This window comes from Sinohyriopsis cumingii, chromosome 8 (genome assembly GCF_028554795.1).
Source record: "Sinohyriopsis cumingii isolate HCF-2022 chromosome 8, ASM2855479v2, whole genome shotgun sequence".
NCBI classification, from domain to species: domain Eukaryota; kingdom Metazoa; phylum Mollusca; class Bivalvia; order Unionida; family Unionidae; genus Sinohyriopsis; species Sinohyriopsis cumingii.
This window is the reverse complement of record NC_142968.1, coordinates 65,815,020-65,830,604: the sequence shown is the minus strand read 5'-3', so window position 1 is coordinate 65,830,604 and position 15,585 is coordinate 65,815,020. Positions and strand designations below refer to the sequence as shown.

At 36.0% G+C, this 15,585-nt stretch overlaps 2 pseudogenes; one reads left to right on the top strand and one right to left on the bottom strand.

Moving 5' to 3' along the window:
• Nucleotides 1-301: 301 nt before the first annotated feature.
• LOC149793713 (microfibril-associated glycoprotein 4 pseudogene) lies at nt 302-3,173 on the bottom strand (annotated as a pseudogene).
• Nucleotides 3,174-10,211: 7,038 nt separating this feature from the next.
• LOC149793712 (uncharacterized) lies at nt 10,212-11,710 on the top strand (annotated as a pseudogene).
• Nucleotides 11,711-15,585: the final 3,875 nt, after the last annotated feature.

The window sequence follows — 15,585 nt, the reverse complement described above, 5'->3', positions numbered from 1 at the left end:
GAAAAAGCCAAGTTCTCTACATCCTTTTGAATTCCAGACTGGAGACGTTGAGTGTAGGAACTTACATTTCTTCATTTACAAATATTATGATAAAACGACTATGGGTGGCGGCCAGCGTAGGTGATGAACTATTAATCAGGATGAAAAAGATGAAGAGTGTACTATTACTCGTTACTCAAAAAGAGAAAAGAATAAGAAGAAAGAAAAGAAAAAATACGTACATATAAATTTTTCGAGTATGTAAAGAACTTGATGATAACTCCCCACCCCCACAAGGACATAAAAGCCATACAAATCAAAGTTTTATGCGATTAAGAATTTTATTGATATAGAAAGTAGGCATTATCAGGAATTGAGTAGCATATAAGTTCTGACAAGAAAAAGTAAAACCTCAAGGAGTTTTAAATGATAATCATTGATACGTCAAAGAACACAATCTCTCTTATGTTAGACAATGCGTTAAACGGCTATTAATTTACAAGTCTGGTCTTGTAAGACATATTCATTTGTTGACACAAAGACATTAACAAGTTAATTACAAGAAGAAGAAAAAGCTGCTCGTACATAAATTTTATATAAATTCAAAATTCAACTCTCGTGATTGAAATACAGGTACAATAGCCTTCTATGAGGAATATGTATTAAAACAGTAGCTGAATTTGCGACCAAAATTTTAAATATTTCTTCAAATACAAAAATTAAACATTTTTTGAAACATAACATTTGGAGTTTTAAAAAATAAGCAAATTAAGGTATATGCGAGAGAAATGTTCCATTTTACTTGACTCCATAGAAATAGGTAAATTAAGTTATGCAGTAAATGTAGTTAAACTGAATTAGTGACTGTGGAGATTAGAAAACTGAGAACAATTTTCTAAACAATTTATGTCAAGTTTGTGTTTTATTTTGTGCTATAGCAACGTATGCATTAAATGTTCGTCCTAAATCTATTCTGATAATATATAAGTTTAACTTTGACAAAACATGATAAATGTAGAAAAACTCCGTTAAGAAAATGTACATGCAAGACAGTGTAAATAGATTGACATTTACAGAGTGTGAAGCCGTAGCAGTACACAGTCTGGATACTAATGGTACCTCGTCGTGTTTTCAATAGAATTGTTTCAGTTTGGTCCAGGCTAGTATTTGAATGTTGTATTTACTGCTTCCGCACTTTCATATCGGCATACACCAACGACGTGTAATACCCGGAAAATGAAAGCCAATTTATTCCTTGCCCATATGCGGTAGATCCATAGATACCATTCAAATTTGACTGATGACAAGCTTTGTACCACCAACCACCTTTGTAAAGTTCAGCGCAATTTGATCCATAGATGTCGTTGTCTTGATCCTTGGTGGTAAACTTAGCCCCTGAGTGATAACTAAAGGAATCTCCCGCAGTTCCGCTATATCCTCCCGCCGTAAGGAAGTATCCGCTATTCTCATCTCCTATTTTGAAAGAACTGTACGTGGCGTAGGTCTTGTTTGTGTCCGAAACAGACAAATCTATACGCAGTTGGTAGTTGCCCTGTTCCGTGAGAGCATGGATGTTATTATTTCCAACCCAGAAGTTTCCATTTAAGTCACCAAAACCCTGCTTGTAATCTGACCAACTGCGATAAAAATCAACGTCGCCGCTGACTCTTCTCTGAATGACCGTCCAACCACCACCGGCCGTATCCATGTCACAGCGTACATAGATTCCTTGTGGAAGCCCGTCCGGATAAATGACATACACTCCAGTTCTAGTGTACCCTCTTTGATACAGTTCCTGACAGTCTCGTGGTCTTCCAGAGAGCGATCCACCACAGTTGGGATAGTAATTGGGACAAACAGGTCCGAGGCCATCGCCCCACGTAGGCTGGCTATTACAGTTGCACGTGCAGTGACAAGAACCCGGATTACTATTGTCAGTACCATCTTGCCTAAGCTGAATCTGCTTACGCTGATCCACTGGATGCTGGGGGCTCTGAAGAAGGTCTGAGAGTTCAGCAAGAATGGCCTCTTCATTTTGTATTTTTTTCTTTTCAATGGCCAGTATCGAGGCAAGAAACAGAGCCACGAAAGTAAAAAAGACTGCAAAACCTGCCATGGCAATCTTATGGTGTAAATCTAATCAACAGAACTATTCTACAGCGACCTTGTTTAAATACCCTGAATAAGCTACACACTATTGATCAAAGTGAAAATAACTGAAATATAAAGTCAGCACAAACTCTCATTGGATAGAAATGTCGTTGGTTGTTTTCAAGGCTGCATACAGGCAAAATACTGAAATTTCTTTTTAGTAGTGTCATTAATAAATGGACTCTAATGCATTATATTCCCGCGGGGTTCGTACCGGATTGACAGAAAGTTTTGTTTTGACAGAACATTTTGTTCATTATCTCTCGTGTAAAGTGGTCTTTCTGCCTACGCATCTTTTGATCTGGTGGAAATTCTATCAGATATGCTCACGTCTACTCTTGGCAAGTATCAAGGAGGATGAACACAATAAAATTATGCTCCTGGCCAGAATTCATGATATCCTAAACCTGATCTCACACCTAAATGGGCATATTATTGCTTTCGTTTATTAAACATGCTTACAAGTCCCCATGGAAAGCAAACTACACAAATGTTCATATCAACTATACGCATATCAGTTTTAATACATAATCAGGAACTATGCAAATTAAAAATAAAGTTACGCTACTATCAAGTATATCACATTCGCAATGCTCTTAACTGTCGACAGGTTAATGGACACAAGTGTATGCTCAGACAGATCTGTTCTATCCCAGTTAATTCCATCATGTACGCTTAAAATTTTAGTCCTTCTTCCCCTTTTAATCCTTGCAGCTTATCTACCTTCTTGGGTGACCTATTTTCTTCACATGAACTGATGTATTGTTAGTGCTTTCTTGGTTATAATGAAAGTATGTAAGCGATCACTGTTTTCACTTTTAAGGAAATTGATGCCAATTATTTACCATAACTCCTTTGTTTGATGCACATGTTTTTCTCCAATGAACATTATGATGCATGCCCCGTGTTACACATTATATCACTGATGCATTGTAGAGCTCTTAGTCTGGTGCCTGTTTACTTTGTCTTCTGTCTGACTCTCTCGCAAGCATAATCTGATGTATTTTCCTTCGAAACCGCATTGTTTCATATATAATTAGAATTACGGGGTTTAACAATTCTAATGTACTATATCCGAAGTTTTATTTACACCCACTTGCGGAACTGATGCTGCTTCGTAAATGGCAGATGTATTTGCGAAAAACGGTGGAAACGGATGAAAAATGTGGTGCATTGTGTTCAAAACGGAATGCATATTAATTATGTGTCTCTGACTCTTAGCGTGCGGAATATGCATAACTTACGGCTTTGTGATAAGTGATTTGTTGTTTTTTACCTTCGCCTCTAAACATTTTCGTTCAATTATCTAAATAAAACATTTTTGAACATTCCTAGGGCTAAAACATATCTGATCATTTTTATATCAACCTTACTACTAACAACCTACATTGTCAGATCTCTGTGCACCAGACGTTGTGTGAATACCATACAAGCAGTGATGCTTAAACAACGCCCTGAGAGTGTAAATCACAGGAAATATAAACTGGAATCATTAAATCTTCTTTTTTTCTTCTTTTTTTAGTACAAGAGACCCCGAGAGATGGTATGCATCATAGTAAATTTGATGTGAACAAACCTCAAGTTTGCAATATCGCAGATTAATCCGGATTTGCAGATTTCGTGTGTGTGTGTGTGTGATTCAATTCAAGTATGTAATGCAAAGAAAATAACCATGTGACATGCACGCTAATGAAAAGTAGTTTTATGATATATATATATATATATATATATATATATATATATATATATATATATATATATATATATATATATATATATTAGTGTTGCATGTGTTGAATAAAATATCTCAATACGCTAGTAGTTCGGGAGAGCTCTTCAATGGTTGTAAAAGAGGAATAGCGATTATGCGTTGACTATGCGTTAGTGTGGATTCTACACATTTGACGGGATATATAACATAATAAGAAAAGGCAGTAATGGGCTTCATTTGTATTACATGCAATACTGAATACATTCCATTGATTAACCATCAACTCTTGATTACTCTCAAAACCAATATTAAAACTGAAAATGACGGTCATGTTCTATGTATATGAGGGTGAGCCATATAATAATTGTGTACCATTCAATAAATCGTGCCAAAAAGTATCACACTTTCGGCTAATCAGCTTTCACTACAAAAAAAAAAACTCTGGTGGTAGCTATGTGTGGTCTTTGCACGGAATGGGGCAAAATTGGGAAGAAAAAAATCATTCAGTATTTTACACAGTAAAGTCAGCAAGCCTAAATACTTTACCACGACAGATAACAACGGAAGTCATGGACACGGTGGATCAGACACCATTTACTTTAAAGACTGTGAAGTGTATAATTTTGAATTGTATTGAACTTTAAAGTTGAATGCATTGAGCATTACAATTTTATCGCATTTAAGCCCGCAAGGCTACCCTTGTTACTACCAGTAGAATATTTCAAAGACGGATTGAGAAGATGGTAACCGATGCAATTGCTGGGTTAAACCGATCCCAAATTGTCTTCTCCGTGTTGCAATCACTTTGAAAGCAGAGGTAAAGTAGGTAGATACGAAAGACGCAGCCATAGCTGAGCTGTTCAGAATTCTAAGAATAACGTGGACAACACAAGATATTTTATAATTTGGAGACACGTTTATTCGTTTTTTTCGTATTATTTACATATGAAAAAGATACATTAAAATATGCATCACAGGCCACTAAAAAGTTTAACCTTGTTCTTGATCTCCGATCAAAATTGTATTTTAGCTGAAATATTTGTACGAATGTTTGTAAAATCTGAAAACACATATCTTAATATGCTTAAAAGCAGTGTTTGTGATTTGTTTCTAATTCGTTGCATTATACTAGTATTTGAAAACGATTTGTTCGATACTACTTAATCAGTTACACTTACTACATCGGAAACGGTTGAATTGTCACGGCGTCAGCGAGAAATTTGGCAAAATTTTAATCAATGTTTTCATTTGCTTATACAGTGACACCCTTCATAACCAATCTCTAGTACTCAGAAATCCCATCGAAATCGACATTTTATGTCGACTAGAATTTTCCTTCTTTAGTATCATCATGTTTCCTAAGAAACTTAAACCTTTCTGCTCTGAAAACCGAAGCAAATTTCAGTCGTAACCTTGAATTTGACACTGACCTCACCTCCAACTAATAAAACCCAAATTCGCCTTGCTAATACTTGAAAAGGTGCATTAGCATCTATATTGAGTAAAACGTTGATATTTATGGTCCAGAAATAGTCCGTAGTCATGCGGTAAGTTAAAAAGTAAAAATGACACACGTTGGACCACATATTTACGGTAAGAAAATATTCAAGTAGGCTTATAGATTAGTGAATCATCCATAAATGCCCTAAGGTGCCAGAAAAGAACAATACTCAACACGCGAGCCTACACAGAATAATGCCGACCACAGAATAATTGGAAATCTCTATACCTTGATGAAATACCAGTTTTTAATGCAAATGTAATGCTTGTAATGAAAGCCAATTAAGCAAGATAATCTTTTCCACATTTTGTCTGATAAATGATATACCTGGTCTTTAATCACCATGCCTGTGGACTTGCTTTTAATACTTTTCTGACGGAGTAGTATTCGTAATGTAAGTTTTCATTCAATTTTAAAAAAAAGCCCAACAACTTTTGAAATTGTTGTCACTCTTACACACACATGTAGATATTCTGTCCTACTTATGCTCTCGATCGATCGATCGTCCTCTCCGGAGACCTAAGTGGTTAGAGCTTCCGCCATTGATGTGGTCGGTCGCACGTTCGAACCACGGTCGAGTCATACCAAAGACTTGTACATTAAGGGATTAGTGCTAGGACTGGTCGGCCTGAAGTCAGGATATTGAGACAGTGTGGGACAAGATGTTGCATGTCTGCGGCATTATGCCCAAGTGGTAAACATCATTATAAACTTTCACAATGCAGAAATCGCAGCGATATAAATCAAAACTCTCTCTCTCTCTCTCTCTCTCTCTCCGCTTTCACCAATTCACCCACGTTAACACGAACAAAATATTATTTATCTCACTTCAAATGACATGGGACACAGTAGTGTATCTTTGCTTTTAAAAATGTGTTCATATGTTTTTGGCCTAAATAAGACTGGTATTATAAAATGAAATACTGTTTCACGTCTACAATAACCTCAGTAAACCGAAAACCTTTCAAAACCGAGACATAAGTTTGGTTCCAAGGGTTTTCGGTTTTGAGACAATCCTCTGTATTTTGAAGAAAAAAATTCATTTGATATTATTAGCTACACTCCTGAATGAATTATGTTCATACTTGAAACGAATCTTTATGACACTAAGTCAACTCATTCAGCTATAATCTCACTCAGCCTTTTGAACGTAGGGTCAAAATTACGGTCATAACAAGTTCGTGTTTGGATTTCGGTTGACATTTTTAATATTCTTATGATGCATTGGTGTATTCTATGCACAAATGGAATGCATCACTCTAAAGCAAACTCAACTCTGTGACAAGCACGCTCCCTGTTTGCTTATGGGGTTAAGATCACGGCCAAAAACGATCTGCGCTCAGGATTTGTTTCAAGTTCGTCACTTTTGTTTCTGTTATGATACACATATAATTGGATTATGTTTGTATTTGACCTTGTGAAATGCATTGTTGTTGTTTTTGTTGTTGTTGTTGTTGTTGTTTCTTTGATTATAGTTGATTCATTTTGATTGATAATGTTCATTCGTGACTCGAATAATTACCTACTACAAGCAATAGACTCTTATCACAATATTATGTTTTACTCCTATATGCGTAGTCTCCAATGCCCCAATCACCAAGAACTACGAGAACAAATATGGAACAATGAGATAGTGGATTTACAAACAATATAAATCTAGTATAAAAAATAACTTGAAAAGCTTTTGCCATTGTAGTATGGAAATGGCGTTTTTTTGTTAGTTAATGGCTTAAGGTCACTGACATATATCATCCATGACATTTCTCCTGTTTATTTTGATATGGGTCACTTTTACTTTCTCTGATTATAATCCTTGGGTTGCTCATACACAAATGGTTTCTACAGTCGTGGGGATAGAAGGTTGTAACGTATAAAAATAAATTAAAAATAAAAATGTTTAAAGCAAAAGAGGTAAACCCTCTATTACGATACTACTCATTATAGCGGCGGAAGAGCTATATTATATATTAATTAGTTATTAATCGCCGTGTTGAGATTATAAAGAAGCCTAGGTGCCGCACTGAGACGTAGAGCTCGTGAGTTGGACTGAGTCGAAAGAATAATTCATATCGAACATACAGCCCAGCAATCTGTAAGATTAAGTGGTGGGAAAGGTAAGTTATTTTAGATCATATATTTTTTTATTTGTTCAACTCTATAATCAATCGATAATGTATAAGCCGGGTCTTGGATATAAAAATTATACCCCGGTTTCGGATCGTTGAGATTTCCAAAGATATTTTACCCATTATACTTACATACAAGATAGCTTTGTTTTTGCTTTTAACTATTATTACTATTACTTTGTTAAACTTTGTGTAGTTTTCCTCTTTATGGACTAAACGTCAATATTTTTGTGTATATATTGCAAAGTTTAATTATTCAAGAAGGCCTTCGGCGCCACGTTTTTATAAGCCTATTTCGATAACATCAGAGGTGCTCAAGTGGGGAAAATAATTAACCCGGAATAAAACAAACTACATCAACTACTTTCGCAGGTCTTGTCAGGTGGTGATGGAAGAAAAATATAAATATTTCATAATGGCATAGATTTCCCAGCGATAGCTAATAATTTTCTTTTGATTTTAATTCCCTTTTCTGTTCTTGTTTCTAATTACAGTTCTGATTATTCAGTAGGTTTCAAGAGACTTCTTGAATGATACATAATATATTTTGAAAATAAGAGCAACATACCGGAGGATTAGAAACTTCCTACCCAGCCTACTATGTCCATGCTAGGTATGTGCAAAAACTTGCCAGCAGCTTTCCCTAAGTCGGTGGTTCTTCCCGGATTCTCCCTCCGCCAAATATACTGATCACCGTGTATTGACAGTGTTGTGCTGCAAAATGACATTAAACCCACTAAAACACAAAGAAAAGCGTATTGCTATGCAGTGTCAGAGGCAGAACGGTAGCACACCGCGGTGTGTCCTTGTTTAAGGACGTTTATTTAACTGAAGAGAACAGACCTATATTGATAACTTGGGTTTAACTACGCCATAAGGACTCGGATCACAATTATTTTCATATATAGACCATGCATTTGTTTGTCAGTACTAAACTTTGCAATGTGTCTAAATCCTAATAAATCATATTTCGGTGTAAAATATCATCAAGATGAACTCGCGGTGAAGTTCATGTTGTAGGTTAACTGCCATTTTCTTTGAGAGGCTGATCTGTAAACAAAACAACATGCAGTGGGCTATAGATTTCTCCTCTGAACCAGCAACGATTGCTCGTTGCTCATTGTGCACTGTCACCAAATGTACACAGACAACTACACTATAATGCTCGTATTCTCAATAATAAGCAATCTGTTTTAATTCAATATCCAGAATGCCTAACTTATCGATCACAACCAAAATTAAGGAGGAACGACTGCTTTCAAAATAGACTGAGACTAAGTTGGTGGATACGGACCAGAAAGTAATAATTGTGACATGAGTCCTACCAGGTCAATTTATCTATGGCCAACTGAGGTCACAACCTTGGATTTCCATGCCACATCTACTTCAACCTTAGTCAGGAAGCGGATTTTAGGATCTCGTATTGTGGAGAAGTGAGAGAGCATTCTATGGTATTTTTTGTTAAAGCGCCAATGCCGCCGTTACGTGCAAAATGTCGTATATGGCAGATTATCTTAATAGTACTGAATCTTGAAAAATAGTGGTCTTAAACATCGTTGGGTTCCATTTAAACCAGACAATATCGACGTTTCATCAGATTATGAGCCTTATAATTTCTCACCCGAACTGAGATACCTTGTCATTTTCCACATGTGTACGAATTAATCCGATGTTGATCGGAGATATCCGCGGGTCAAACGATTTCAATCGAAAGCTAGGACACAAGATTTGATGACCTCACTGTTGCAAACATAAAAATCTAACACCACGCTATGTCGGATTGTCTTTAACCCAGGTTTGGTCCAATATTCACCCGAGTCTTAATTTTATCTTATGCACGCTTTTTCTTCTCAGATTAGCTTAAAGAAAGCTCACCTGTCTCTCGTCATTTCCTTTCGAATAAATGTATGCGCCACGTGCGAATGTTCTTATTAGTGGATTAGTCACTAACGGAATTTGTCGAATGTGTCCCATCACTACTTTTGGAGCACTCCGGAAAAAGATCCGAATTACGAGCGACTACGTTGGCTAAAGGGGTGGTGCGTCTTAATTCTAAACTGAATATCTGAAGGTCGTTAAAACCTAACATCTTGATTTTTGAAAGAATGCTTTACGTCAGATAGCTTTCCTAACAAACCCTTTCCTTTCTTCCAAGCTTTAGTTACAAGAATGGCGAAATTTATGGTAAATGGCTGCATTGGGGCTTTAGTTGTTCATACCCTATTTACATAGATAATCGATCTTAACATTCAGATTTCTTAAGCCTTACAAAGTCATTAAATATTGCTTGTATTTTAGAAATTTTACCGCCTTTTAACGTTATATATGCTTAGTTTTGTAATCCTTATCGGAATGCTTACTCAGAACTATAGCCAGGATTGTGCTGATATCCCTTTAAAATTTATACATACATACATACATACATACATACATAAGAGCTCCTTAAATATCTCGATACCGTTTATGTTGAAAAAGCAACACAATATATATATATATATATATATATATATATATATATATATATATATATATATATATATATATATATATATATATATATATATATATATATATATATATAAGGTGAGTAAAGATTTTTGGTAATATTTTTATCTATTTCGTTTACAGTAAACCTAATAATTGAGAGATGAAAACAACTTCAAAGATGCGCAGTCTACATAAATTGGGCTTTTTTTCTGCAGCATTAACTTTATGTGCATTGTTATTACTATATACTTTCTCGATGGAAAGTGTTGAGATCAGAACAATAGAGATACGCGATAACTTGTTTACAGCGAATGGTTTTCCAGCCTTAGCAGATACTCTTCAATTTGTGAATACAAAAAGTAATACAACTTCCGGTGTAGACAAAGATGCGTTAATACAGCATTTGTCAGAGAGATACGGACCGGTTTCATTTGTCAGTATCCACCCTCGGAATACAGATCTTGCACCAGAAGAACAAAACAGGGCAGCCACGTGTTTAAGAAATGCAGTAAATGATAGGGACAAAAATGGGTCTCGTTTCTGGGGCAAAGAGGAGCAAATACGAACAACTCACCACACATATGTGAGGAACAAAGACGTGGTTATGATTGAAATTGGAGGAAATAGAGGAGACGATGCATCTGAATTCGTCAAGCTTTATAACCCGCGCTATATTATTTTAGAACCGCTGGAGGATTATTTTAACATTCTAAAAGAAAAATTCAAAAACAATTCTAGAGTTACAGTGGTAAATGTTGGACTCGGAATCAAGAATGAGATTGCAATGGTGAACATTGAGGGTGTCAACGCATGCGCAACCTCAAAATTCTCAGGAGCCAATGGCAAAACACCTTTGTACATTACCAATGCTACTAAATTTCTGATGAATCTTGGAGTTGGACTTTTTGATGTTGATTTATTGACGACAAATTGTGAAGGCTGTGAATATGAAGTCCTTGAAACAATCCTATCCACAAATTTAATAAATTACATCAAGAATATCCAGTTTGCCACCCACTCCACATTGAAAGGACTCAAGGACCCACCTGGAAGGTACTGTAAAATTCAAGAGCTCCTTCAACGAACGCACAGACCTACCTATTAATATAGTTTTATATGGGAAAGTTGGCGAAGAGATGATCTGCTGTAATGCATGGTATCCAGTCCTTTACTCAACAAAACATGACTTTCCATTTCAATGATTTGTCGACTCTTAAATCTGCATTCCTTCGTAAAACAAATATTTAGCTTTACTAGTCATAGACTAGAAGAGCTTTTGGCATGACATTTACTCTTTTGTCCATCCGTCTGTTATCACAAGTTTGCGTTCGCTTCTCCTCCTAAGCAACTTGAAGGGATGCCATTAAACTTTACACACACATTCATCGAATGGTATAGTTGAAAATATTGTTATTCAAATTCCTTCTGAATGGATGGTCATATTAATGTGGAGTTTGCGCTAAATGACTATATATGATGGTTATGATCTCATGTCTAACATGGTCACCACAGCGGCCATCTTGAAAATCTTTTATTGCTACTCCTCCTGAAGAGATGGTCAAATCAACATGGGATTTTGAATAAAAGACTTTTTATGATGTCTAAAAAAATCTTTTTGTCACTATTCTACTAAACCGAAAATCCTAGCAGGGGGTTTGCACCAAAAGAGTCTGATGATGTCTACTTTGTTCGAAATGAATGGTATCAAACTAACATCCAATATGCGTACCACAGCAGCCAATTAGACAGCCTTATTATCGCTGAAGAATATCAGAGATGGTCTCAGCACGCGAGAGTAAATAGGAAGAACTGGTTTTATCTTGAATTCCTTGATATTCTTTCTCCCATTAGAGCGCCAATCCATTTGAGGGTCTCTTGCTAATTAATATTAAGAACGAAACAAATTATGCTTTTACCATCAAAATGTACCCAGACTGTCCAGTTTCACGTCTTTAATTGCCTGCAAATCCTTGTGTTGTGGACTTTAAAATAACATTAGTAAGGCTCAATGACTCGATAGTTTGATAGGCTGATGCTTTCTCAAAGTATAAACATGGACTGCGTTCAGATAATTGGCTTGATTTTTTATTGGTTCATTTTCACTTCTGTGGGTGAATCAGGTTACAGACAGGGCAAAACTCGCGACACTTTGGGAGTGGGAGCATATGTTCTCTACACTTCAGGTATTACTACACTAATTGGGCCAGTCAAAGCATGCAGTTGTAAGAGCAAAGAAAATTATGATTTTTTCCCCCGATTTTTCCATGAGATGCAGCGTTATGGTCTAAACAGAAAATAAAATGTGTATTGAGGTCAGACTATTGGTATTTGTGTAGGGTTACAAGATAAGCAGGTGTGATTCTGCAAAGTCCTGTAATGTCGCTTAGACTAAAATTTCTAGTTATTTCATTCAAATGCATCTATTATTTTAGCTCTCTTGGTCATCTGCCAGAAGAGTTTATGGGATGTCCGTTGTCTGTTGTCATAAGATGTAGTTGGTCCTAAATGAAAATGATGATGCTCAGACATCCAATACAGTTACTTGGTCCTCCGTGTATTCCCTAGAGATTTAAGACTGAGAGTAAAAATTCCCTGGGGGTCAAATTGAGTAAAAAGCAAAAGTTGGTGTCAAAACAGGGGGTCAAATTGCAGATTTGGGTGTCTATGTTGCACCATTGAGGGTAAAGGGAAACACTGGGTCTTTAAGGAAAATGGTGCTGCTGAGTCGTTTAATGTAGTTGTCAGAACCACCATCTAGAATATTGTGATATCGCTACTTCTCCTGAATGGATGGTCATATCAATATGGTGGTGCTTCGTGTAAGACTTATTGTATCCTAAATGAGCATGATGCCGATCTGACGTTGTGCAGTTTTGGCTGCTCCTTTTGAAGGGAAAGTTAAATTGGCATAGGCTTTTACCAGAATACCTCTTATGATGTCTAATTGGTCTTAAATGAAAATGATGCCGCCCGGATATCCCATACAAACGCCATAGGTACTATATTGAAAATCTTATTGCCCACCTAAATGGATGGGGCTATCAGCATGTGGTTTAAACTAAAAGGTTTCCCATGATATCGAGTTAGTCTTGGATGAAAATGCTGCCTATCTAGCGCTGAATACGGCCACCACAGCAACAGTTTTGAAATTTGTATTGCTACTCCAGAATGGAAAGGCATATGGACATGGGGTTTTCTCTAGAAACCTATTTATGTTATGTAGCTGGTCCTGAATGACAACGGTGCTGATCTGACTTCAAATATGACAGCCATCTTAAAATTCCTGTTCCTACTACTCCGAAATAAAAGTCATATCACTTCACCAGACGACTTCTTGTGGTTTCTAGTTCGTCCCGAAAGAAAATGACGTGGAAATGATGTCTTTTTATCGCTACATCTCTGGAATCGATAGTCATATTGACATAGAGCAAAAAACATTTACACAAAAAAATGCCACTAGCTGGTCCCTTTATGCTGACTGCACTTTCAAAAGAACTGAATATAAACACATTGGACAGAAATGGATTTGAAAAGGGATACCATAAATGTTTCATAATAGTTTATATGCTGGATACAAAACAATTGTCATGGTTGTTAAATGTAGTGAAATAGAATCTACAACATAATCTTTCCACAGTAGCTTTTGTCACCCTACACCTTCCTTTTGCTTTGATAAAGTTTTAACATGCGGATTAAAAGCACTAATATAATACTTTAAAATACCATTCATCTGAACTGGTATGAATCAGAGACGAACATCATCAGTTTGGTTTGGTTGGACTAACTTCCGCATTAAGGTGCTTTGCTAACAAGCCATACTTAGTCCTTGTTGGTCAATGAGAGTAGCATGTGTTGCCTAAAGACACAACAAAGCAGTCACACGGGGAATCATATCCGATACTCCCGAGAAGGAATCCAGAACGCTAACTATGATTCATTAGCTTGAATATATACGCATGGTGTTCACAAAGCCAGATTGCAATGTTACGAGGAATCACACAATTGTTTGTAAAAAATATCAAGAGAAATCTAAAGCGGATTGAATTTGGTGATGTTTTCGGTCTGTTGGTTTTTATTGGTACTTTGATCACTCATTTGGTTGTTATACCAAGGATATGGGAGCCTAGTGCAAATCACAAGCTCAGACTGATGCAGCCGACTCCGGTTGGCCTGGGTGGGTATCAAAGAAACAACCCTTGGATTACGTGTCCGACGCTCTACTAATTGAGCTACCGCGCCCTCTGATATAATTTGAATCATATATAGAGTATATACGAACTTTGGCATGAGCGTTAAAAAAAAAAATTTTTTAAAAATCTGTCTATATTTTATCTAGTCTAAATTACAGCAACAAAAGTGATTAGTATAAAACAAATTAGGTCAGCATCACCAGTAGATAAAATCAAGGGGGGAAAAACAATGTGGAAAAGTTATTGCGCGTTGTTGGACGAATGACTTTAAAGACCAATTACAATGGGCCTGTGAATCAAATTATTCCAAATTATGGGAAAATTATTATGGTCTTTCAAAAGGGTCAAGCGACAGTCTCGGGACTTAACAGTTCATCTACATGTCCATTGGCGATTTCCGAGATATTTCCGCTTTTCGGTGTCATCAATGGTTTTGAAATATATCTAAAAGGTATGTTCGACATAAGATACGTAAATAGCTGTCGTTTCAATGTTACTTTGAAACAACCCCTATACAGAAGAGAAAATGTATAAATATCTTCACCCCTAATGAGGTCAGGTAAACCATAATCGTCACTGATGCTCCTGGTGAGGAACTGCAACTTTACAGATATATATATATATATATATATATATATATATATATATATATATATATATATATATATATATATATATATATAATTGTTTCGAATTTAGTCAAATGTTGGTGAAGTTTCTCAAGTACATCAAAAATAGATTTTGTTATAGTGGCAATAGATGAGATAGTTTAACCCAATTTCACTTACTACACCGTAATCGAAGTATTATCAGTTACAATTATTTACACTGGATAATGTCTGCTGTACTTATTTGATGTCATATGACCAATGTGGGAAAAAAAATTAATTTGCTGGCCCAGTCTTAAATTGTTCTTGAAGCAATGTAAGAATATCAAGGATATTACTTCCGCGTACTTGTACAAGTCTTGTAACTAACTTTTCTTTTCAGAGTTGTTTTCTTGGGGGAGGGATGATTCACGAATTCAATGTAAATATTTTAATGTATTTGAATGCATTTTCATTTTAATTCTTTCTTAAGTGTTCAATTTTCAAATAAAAGATATATTTATTGAAACAATGAAAGCGAAATTATTCCAGTTAGTCGATATGTGCTGTTAATTTGAAGACGGATAATGTAAGAAGACAATTTTTCAAAATGTCCCACAGTACTGGTCAGATACACGTATTCGTTTTATGACTAAAGTGTGTTCTAAATTGGAAGGTAGTAAAGTGTGCTTGACCGAACATTGGCTTCGTCCGACTTGTTCGTTGTTCAGTCAAACCAATTGTATTTTTCCTCCATTGACAAGAAGATGCTTTGGTAGCAAGACTTGAATAGTATCTATTACTTGTCGCCGAGTTTATGTTTGGTTGGTAAGTGTGTATATATAACTTAACG